Below are 9,782 nucleotides of genomic sequence, written 5' to 3' on the forward strand. Positions count from 1 at the left end.
TCTGCACAAGCTCCAGGCTGACTCTATAAAGCTATTCCAGGAGATCATTGGCAGCTCCAGCCCCACCCCCAACATGCACTGGGCCACATCTGCTTCCATACCCGTAATTCACAACTCATTTCCACCATCAACAAGAGGCCACGCTCATTATCCTGCCATCGCTCTGTGATAAGTTGTGTATCATTACTTATAATAAGCATATCACTAGCTAAAGCTTAGAATATCACTTTGTTGTGGTGGAATTTTCTTAAACGATAAACAGGATGTAGAAACATCTAGCATGCATGTCAACAACCACAGGAATGGCCACGATCAACCACGTGGGTGAGCTACCACCGCAGTGGGCCCATCACCATCCCTTCCAAGAAGCATTTGCGTGTTGGCCACGGCCAGCCCTCCCCGCTGTTGAAAGTCACACCCCCTGTTCACAAAAGAACCCTAAACAGTGATGTCTGGTTATACTTTCTCTCCAATCCAGACATGCCGAAGAGAAAAGAAGAACAGTGGCTTGCCACATTTGAGATGTTGCCAACCTCTGAGTCTACAGAAATGGGCCTTACAATGGTCTTTGAGACCAGCTATGTGGGTCCCTGTGGCCTCATACAGTCCCGTAGATGAATGACCACCGGCCATCCCATCCGCAGCTGGGTGGTATGCCGCAGTCTCCCTTGGGGACGCTCCCCACTTCAGCACGCCATTCCTAGAGCCTTGCTGTTGTTCATTACAACCCAGGAGAAGCCAGGAGACTGTCAAACTCCTCACTTCTCAGTGCTGGTGCCCAGGCTCTGTCCTACTCAGACCTGCGTAACACCTTCACTGAAGACGGAGGCCCACCCTCATTGGCTGTATAAATTTACATGGGATTTTAATCAAAAATGGATGCATGCAATGCAACCCCTTGCCTGGGCTTGCTTTGTATAGCACCCAGAACAGTGTCTGACTCATGTGGGCGCCTAATAAGCACCACTCGATAACAATCTTCCTTGTCAAGGCTCAGAGCTTCAACTGTCATCGACAACAATGAAAGCCCTTGGCTGTTCAGCTTCCTTCTGACCCAGAAATACACAGCCAGCTGAAAATGACATTCCAGAACTTCGTATGCCCACTGCCCCCCTCAGACCTCCCTTGAGGAGTCCCCAGTGTGATTACAGGCTCACGTTTGACTTATTTAGAAAATAGTTTTAAAGTAAGGGAAATTTAAACAGAGTCCAGGATCGTTCCAGAACTCGTTCCCTTCCCCCGTCCCCAGCCCATCTTCATCCTGTGCGGGGCGGACCCGTGGTGTACCCTGAGCCCCCAGCACTTCACTATTCACTGCAAAGGGCTTGATCCAATCACATGCTGAGGAAGAACTCCCGGGGAGATGAATGCCATTACAAATCTTGCCCTTGACATGAAACGCCAGTGATTGTTTATTAAATTGCTCTTCAAAGAGAAAACACTGGCAGGCAAATGTCATTAAAATGGAAGCAAAGGGAAATGCTGTAACCTTCAACATGGTGCTTTTCTCCATTAAACCTCAGACCAATAGGACGGGAGCGGCCAGTAGGAACTTCTGGCCCTGAGCCCCATCAGTTACCTTCCTCTCAGCCCAGGGGAGGGATAATACAAACCATCCAAGTTAAGTACTTCCAAATACTGCCATCAGAGAAAAAGACCCCAAAAGCCCTTAACCTAACTCCACTGTCTCAACTGCAGTTGAGGACAAATTGTATTATACATGAGTCACATTAAAACATAAAAGACATACCCTCCAGTGAAAACCTTGCACAACTTTACCAAGTAAGCAGAATTAATCACAGGGAACAATTACTATTCCTGGTCTGAATATTTATGACATAACAGAAAGCTCATTTAAAATACTCAGTAGCTCGTAATTTTAAAAAGAGCCACAAGGAGAAGGAAAGGCATGCTAAGTTTATGATGGTAAGGGAAAAAAAAAAAGTACAGCTTCTTTCTTAATCCTCCTCACCATTTGGTGCCCCCAACACATTTGTCTCCCTCCTCCTCTCCCGAATCCTCATACTTCTCGTCACCTTTGCTCATGGCCTGCTGGGCAACAATGGGAAGATGGGACGCGCTGAAGACCTCTGTTCCCAACATTTCCCTTATCCATTCCAGGTGTTTCCACCATCCTCCCACCTACCCACCCTCCGGCGGCTGTGTAGTAGGTATTTGTATGTTGAAATGGAAATAACACCAGACTATGAATCATGGTTCTGGCTCTACCACAAACCTATGTGATCCTAGACATGACCCCCAAGCGGCCACCCCCTAGGCTTTGGACTTGGGATGCCTGGGTGGCTCAGTCGTTAAGCGTCTGCCTTCGGCTCAGGTCATGATCCCAGGGTCCTGGGATCGAGCCCCGCATCCGGCTCCCTGCTCGGTGGGAAGCCTGCTTCTCCGTCTGCCTGCAGCTTCCCCTGCTTGTGTTCCCTCTCTCGCTGACAAATAAATAAATAAAATCTTAAAAATATATATATAAGGCTTTGGATTGGAAAAGTCTAGGTTTCCTTTTGCTTCTGTCAAGTTATGAATTCTGTGATTCAAGCGATTCATGGATAGATGGATTCATTCACTCATTCGTTTGTTCCTTCTTTGAACAAGCTTGTTTTGAGTGGTGAGTGCGTGCCAGGCACTGTCCCAGGTACCAGCGTTAAAGCAGTGGGCAGGAGAAATGACCCTCCTGCTGTCCTGCAGCTTACGCTCTAGTGGGGAAAAGTAGACAAGAGCCCAGTAAACAAATACAATAGATGACATAATTTGGGGTCATAAATTCTGTAAGAATAAAAAGGTATATCCAAGAGGTGAGGTGATGGCTCTCAAGGAGCAGAGCCAGGGGACTGAATGAAGTGAGGGAGTGAGCCCCAGCAATTTCTAGGCGATTATTCATTCAAAGGGAGTACTGGAGAGCCTTCAGGTTATTGTCAGTATTCCAGAATGTTCAATAGAAACTGCATTCTGGCAGTGTAAGTTAACAGAAATGACTCTCAGCTTTGGGCTAGAAATACAACTATTCGATACGGTATTACTTGTTCTCTCACTCTTCCATCCCACCAAACCAGTGATCCTGATGGACTCTATCTGATCAAAATTTGGAAAAAATGAATTATCACTTAAGAAGTTACTGGGCGTCTATGAGTAGCAAATATTTGAAATGAAATCTTTGAGGTCCATAAGACTAGATCACTTCCATCTCCAGAGTGGATCTTGAAAGTGTTCCTATTGTCTAAAAGAGAAATAACGCCTTTGTTTTAAACATAGCTCATTCTCAACCATGCAGCAACCAGTTCCTCTCTCTCTCAACTCCCGTCCCTCTTTCCCCCTCCTCCCCCCCCTCCCTCTCCCCCCCCCCCCCCCGCCCCGCCCCGCCACCAAAGATTATTTTACTGCAACTTACTATGATTCCACTAGAAACTGCAGAGATTGTAACGGGACCGAAGAAACACACTCAGTGAGATTTTAGTGTCAAAAGCTATTTTTTTTTGAAGGGCCGCGATAGGAAAAAAAGCTGCAACTGTTAGCTTCAATAAAATTTAGGAGAAACATTGGATTTCAGTTACTCATTCTCTTCATGTTTCCCATCTTTTCAGGTATCCAAACATTCATACAATAACTTTCATCAAGAAACACAGTGTGGGGCGCCTGAGTGGCTCAGTCAGTTAAGCAACCAACTCTTGATTTCAGCTCAGGTCAGGATCTCAGGGTTGTGGGATCCAGCCCCACATTGGGCTCCATGCTCAGTGTGGAGTCTGCTTGAGATTATCTGTCTCCCTCTCACTCTGCCCCTTCTGCTCGTGCTCTGTCTCTCTCTCAAATAAATAAATAAATTCTTAAAAAAAAAAAAAAACTGTTTATCTCTGCCAGATGACAGAAATACAAAATGGATACCATGCCATGTCTGCCCTCAAGGTGGTTATAGTCTAGTGGCCCTAAGAATATATTAGATAATACAGATGTAATATATACTTGAAATATAGGTTAAATCTTACATTGTACTCATCAGGATTTATGCTACAGTCGTGAACTATTCCAAATTTGGAGTGGCTTAAAAGTACCAAAGTTTATTTCTCATTCATGCCACATGTCCACTGAGAGTTAGCGGGAGGCTTGGGGTGGGGAACCTATTCTTCATAAACATCCAGGTACCCAAGTGGATAAAACAGTCACCATCTTGAATATTACCAGTTGTCATGCCAGAGAGAAAGGAAAGCTCTGGAGAATCCCAAAGAGGAGACTAAATCATTTCATATAATTTTTAATTTTATTATTAAGGTATAACTGACATGTAACATTATATTCATTTCAGATGTACAATGTAGTGAATTCAATATTTGTATATATTGTGAAATCATAGGAGACTAAATCTCCCAAAATGATAGGATACTAAAATCTGCCTCCTGTTGTTTTCTATCTCATCTCATTGGCCTGACTAGTCTCACGGCCCTGCCCACCCACAAGGGAGCAGGAAATGGAATCCTACCATGTGCCCAGAAGGGGAGAGACCTGGAAATAGTTCATGAACAGCAATAATGATTATTATAACTATAAAAGAGCCAAAAGACCTGGTCTCTGGCCTCAAGAAGCTTGCCTGCTAAAACAAAATTTGTTTCATCAACAAAGAAACTAAAAGTTCTGCCTTCTTCTTAAAGGACAAGTTTAACAATGCCTTGGGGAAGTATAATTATTTAGTTATTTACATCATCATGTTGAAACCTCTTGTTTAATTGGAAAGTATGCCCTCAACTTGCCCTCCACTTCTTCATGGAGTGTTTCCAGATAATGGAGGAGGGGTTACAGAAGTATAAAGGTTCCTCTCCCCTAGTACCATGCAATCCAAGGAAACAAGAAAGCCAGAACTTCGGATTCATTTAAACCCTCTGCAAACAAGCAGTTTTCTAAGAACTCAGTCTCCAATCTCTCTCCTTAATCTCATCCTAAGGAAGTGAGACCCTTTCCCCGTGACCAAGTGGACAGTCTCCCAAGGATCAGGAGCAGAGTTGGGAATACCAAAAGGATTCTAATTTTTCAGAAGCCCCAGAAGAGAACTGGCATTTATACCAAAGCAATTCAACAGCAATTTTGGCATTTGTAATTGGCTCATAGAGCTAGCAACCCAGCCAGAATGTTTTTCTAATACACTGAGACGGGTTTAACTAGAAGGTGTTGCCAAAAACAGTCCACCCCACAAGAGAAATCTCATACATGTAAATCATTGCTGGACTAGTGTTTGAGGGGCTCTCCGTTTTGACTAGATATTATCAATTTGATTAGATAATTGTTTGGTTAACCAGAGGATGGTCATTCAACATCCATGGTGAGAGGGAGCCTATTATTCCAAGCACTACTAACAAGAAGTTCTCCTGACTTCCCAGTCTCACCAGACTTAGAATTGCTGAATTTTTTATTTACAATTCAGTAAGAAATGAAAGAAAACTTTGCTTTGGTGGGGGGGGAGGTTAAAAACACTTTGATTTCTAAGTGAAATCAGGGTGAACTCTTTCTGCATGTAATTCCCAAACCACCAGAATTACGATTAATAAATACAATAGCAATTCTCATGATACCCAGTGAAAAAGTATCTTATCCCATGCATAGGATTCTTCAAAGACCTATTGCCCCCTCCCACGCTCCTTTCACACTTCAACACGTGAAGCTTCTCTCATCAATGACCTCCTAATCGCCAAGTCCAACAGCTTTCTCTCCTGCTTGACATTCTGCATCACTGCACATCAGGGGGTTATCCCGTGGCTAAACCAATACGTTTCACTAGCACGTACCCTGAATCCCAGGTCCACTCTTATGAATAGTGGGATTTGAACTCTCCAACATCTAGGAGCCCTCATCAGAAACTGGGAACAATGTGAGGGCTTATGTCCTGGGTTTCTTGGGAGGATTAAATAGAGTGATACATGGAAGCTGACCAACAGAGTCTGGCATGTGGCAAGCCCTCACTATTGGGTCACTGATCCTATCCTTGGTAGTGGTAATGGTAGCGATCACTGCTTCCTTCCTGACAGTCTCCTCTCTCTTCCTTTGGTTTCTGGGGCACATTATTTCCCGGGATGCATTTTAAATCTTTGCTTACATTCTCGCTCAATGGACCAAACCTTCAAATCTCCTCCTGTGTTCCCACAGGCATGAAACAGTTCAAACCCACGTTGTTGTTCACTGGACCAATACAACAGCCTTTTGGGAAATATCCCTGCCAGAATTTTTCACCCACTCCAGTCTATTCTCCCTACTCACACAATTCAGGAGCATAACACCCTGAAAGTTTCCAAACATGGCCCTCTCCCGATCCAAACCTTTAAAGGGCTTCCTGAAACAAAAGTGAAGGTAACGACCTTTGTGATCCTTCTCCTTGGAGGCACATCTTTTGTGATTCTCTTCAATTGTTATGGCCTTAATGTTATCTAGGATGTACCAAGGCATCCTGCCTGGATTTGGTCCAAATGTTACTGTATTTAGCAAAATTTTCTAAGTAGTTTGTGGATTTGGTTGCAGAAAGATCTTAAATTTCATTTAAGATGAAGTTATGCTATTTTTAGTTGTATTAGTTAGGAAGATTTTACCTGCAAGTAACATCAGTTTAACTGGCCTAAACTAGAAAGAGATCATATCATGCCCTATCCCAAGAAGTCTGAAAGCTGAGTGGCTTTGAGGTTGGTTAATTCAGTAGCTCAACAATGTCATCAAGGACCTGAATTCTTCGCATGTTTCAATTGCACTATCTTTGGGAGGCCAGATTGATCCCTGTGGTTGCAACCAGATATAATCAGACATGGTATTACCCAGTAGACAGTATCTAGTCACAACCACCCACAAGCTAAGCACTATTATCTCTATATTATAGATAAGAAAGTTTATAGGTAAGTTCAGAGAAGTCAAGTGACTTGCCCCAGGTCACACAGGTATTAGCTGTAGAAACATAATTTGAACTCTGGTTTGTCTAACTCTAAAATTGATACTCACAGATACCTGGGTCTACTCCTCACAAGCACAGGATCGAATATTCCCTGGAAGTTCAAGAGTAGAATTTACAAGGCTGCTATTTTACTCACACTCCATAAGTTTACTGGCCACTGGTTAATTTCCTGAAAGGAAAGAATATTTAGAAATGTTGATCATTAGAAACTTGCACTTCTATTATTAACCATGATCAGCCATACTCTCAATTCCCAATAAACACTGGTAAAGCACATGTAAATTTTTTAATCCTTAATTTCTAATCAGAACACAAATTCAGTGAATGGTTTCAGATAATAACTTGCAATTGTTTTTTATGTGCATGTGATATGAATATAGGGGTATGCACAGTTACATATATATACATGTATGTGTGTATATGTATTTGTGTGTGTGTGTGTGTGTGTGTATTGATGAACCAACTAATGCCCAGAAAAGTTAAGGATCCTATTAAAACTTACACAGCTAGGAAAATAATGAGGGAAATTAGGACCTAGAAACTAACAAATTACTTTCATTCAAAGTAAAGGGAATCGGGGCGCCTGGGTGGCTCAGTGGACTAAGCATCTGACTCTTGATCTCAGCTCAGGTCTTGATCTCAGGGTCATGAGTTCAAGTCCCATATCAGGCTCCATGCTAGACATGGAACCTACTTAAAAAATAAACAACAACAACAACAAAAACAAAGTAAAGGGAATGAGAGCAGAATGTCCTCAAGGTTATTCTCAGTAACACAAAGGCACTGCCCTATCAGACAGAGGAGCTCGCTGCAGGCAGTGCATGTCGCCCCAGCCTCCTTCTCAAAGTGGTGTGGGAGGAGGACTTGCCCGTCCGTTCCTTTCACCCTTTCCCAGCTTCTACAGATCACGCTCACCCTCCACAGCTCTAAGCAAGTGGGCACCAAAAATACGTGACAAGCGGGCACGCAAATCCCTCCCTGAGTACTGGAAAACAGAGGGAATTTGAGATATATATTCAAAGGATCTAGCTTCCCAGAGAATCACAAAATGAGCGAAATTATTGACCCCTCTTCCTAATCCAGGCACACACATCCTGCCACACACATTTGCAGCCCGCCACCCTGATCACTTGACCAAGGGCTTGTAAAGCAAACAGTGGACTATAAATAACCCAGATCTAATCACAAGGGCAGGTGACAGAGTCCATCAGGTTCCTTCGAATGTGCATCCTGATGCGTGAATCCTCTGGAATGCTGAAACACCCAGGTCCCCAACTTATTGAATCCCGCGGTTCTGTCTCTGCACCAAATTGGCTCTGAGAAATCACACAGCCCCCGTTTCTGGGATTTCCTCCTTTTCCTCACCTCAAAACTCCAGGAAGCCAGTCCCGACCACATTAACCAATCACAGCCCGAGACATGAGCGGACACCTCGATGGCGGTCCTCTGAGCGGCCCTGATTTGCGCATCTAAGCAATCCCGGCTGCTCTGCTAACTTTGGAGTTGGGTGGCATTTCCTAAAATGAAACGGTGGTTGGGCAAAGGCCTTCCAATGACCTCTCTGTGACACGAGCTTATGAATACGGGGGTCTGTTGCTACCTCTCCCCTTAATTCTCTCTGGGTTAAGGACCGCGGTTCCCGCTCGGGTGGGCAGCCCAGCCCCACCGCCTTATTTCCCTTGGCTGAGCCCAACACTCTAGTGCTGTGTTTGCTTTGCTCTACAGTTCCTGTCACAGACGCCGCATGCACCACACCAGGACTGCACCGGTCCGGCACTCAGACACCCAGGAGGGGGACAGAAAGCAGATGGGCACCCCTGCACTCCACCTCTGCAGACACGTGCCCTGAAGGATGCAAACCCCAGGGATCCTTAGAGGCCCCTGCCAGGATGTCCACAATACCTTGCTCAGAATCCACAGTGGGCAGGCATGTTTTAGCAGCAGGGGCCAATTGTGGGTCTTTGCCACAATCTGCTTTTCCTCTTTCCTGTCTAGCTTGAGTTGGCCAGGGCAGCCGGCCTGACTGGCATCAGGTTTCACTGGAGGGAATCTGGGCTGCAGAGCCCGAGAGCTGAAGACAGCACAGCTTTCTTTGGGGGTTCTGGGAAGGATCCTGCATGGGGGAACCCGGGGAGTATTCTCCTTTGTGGTCACCCTGCCCCCTTTCCCACCTCCTTCTCCCCAAGTTCCTCTGCTTTGATCTGGAACACCAGAACAAGCCTCAAATCCCACCCAAAAGGATTCATGCCTTAAAATATGGGAGAGGGCACCCGGGTGGCTCAGTTGGTTAAGCGTCTGACTCTTGATTTCGGCTCAGGTCATGATCTCAGGGTTGTGGGATCGAACCCCACGCAGGCTCAGCACTCCCTGCCCTCCTCAAATAAACAAATAAATCTTAAAAAATATATATGGAAGAAAAGAAGTACTGAACAGCAGTAGCTTCTGCTTCCTGGCTCATTAACACAATGGAGTCATTCCTCTACATCTGAAACAGGATGGCCTATGGCAAGAATGGTTAATGAGTTTCATCTCATGAGCCAACTGCACTCAATTGGCAGTGATGTTCTGGAGCACTGTGTTAAGAAAGCTTCTGAAGCTGAATTCAATCAGCCAGAAGGAGTGCATCCTTTACTAATTTCATTCATGGGTGAGATTGGGAGAAAGGGGAAGTCATAACAAGGGTTCGTGTAATTGCCATCTTCTGCAAAGGAGACAGAACACTCATTTGGGGGTTAAAGTGTCAAGCACTAGAAGCCTAGCTTTACCACTTACTGGCTGTGTGATCGTGGGCAAGCTACTTAACCTCTCTGAGTCTCAGAAAACCTTATGATTAAATAGGAAACATACTTGAAAT

This window comes from Neomonachus schauinslandi, chromosome 5 (genome assembly GCF_002201575.2).
Source record: "Neomonachus schauinslandi chromosome 5, ASM220157v2, whole genome shotgun sequence".
Taxonomy (NCBI): Eukaryota; Metazoa; Chordata; class Mammalia; order Carnivora; family Phocidae; genus Neomonachus; species Neomonachus schauinslandi.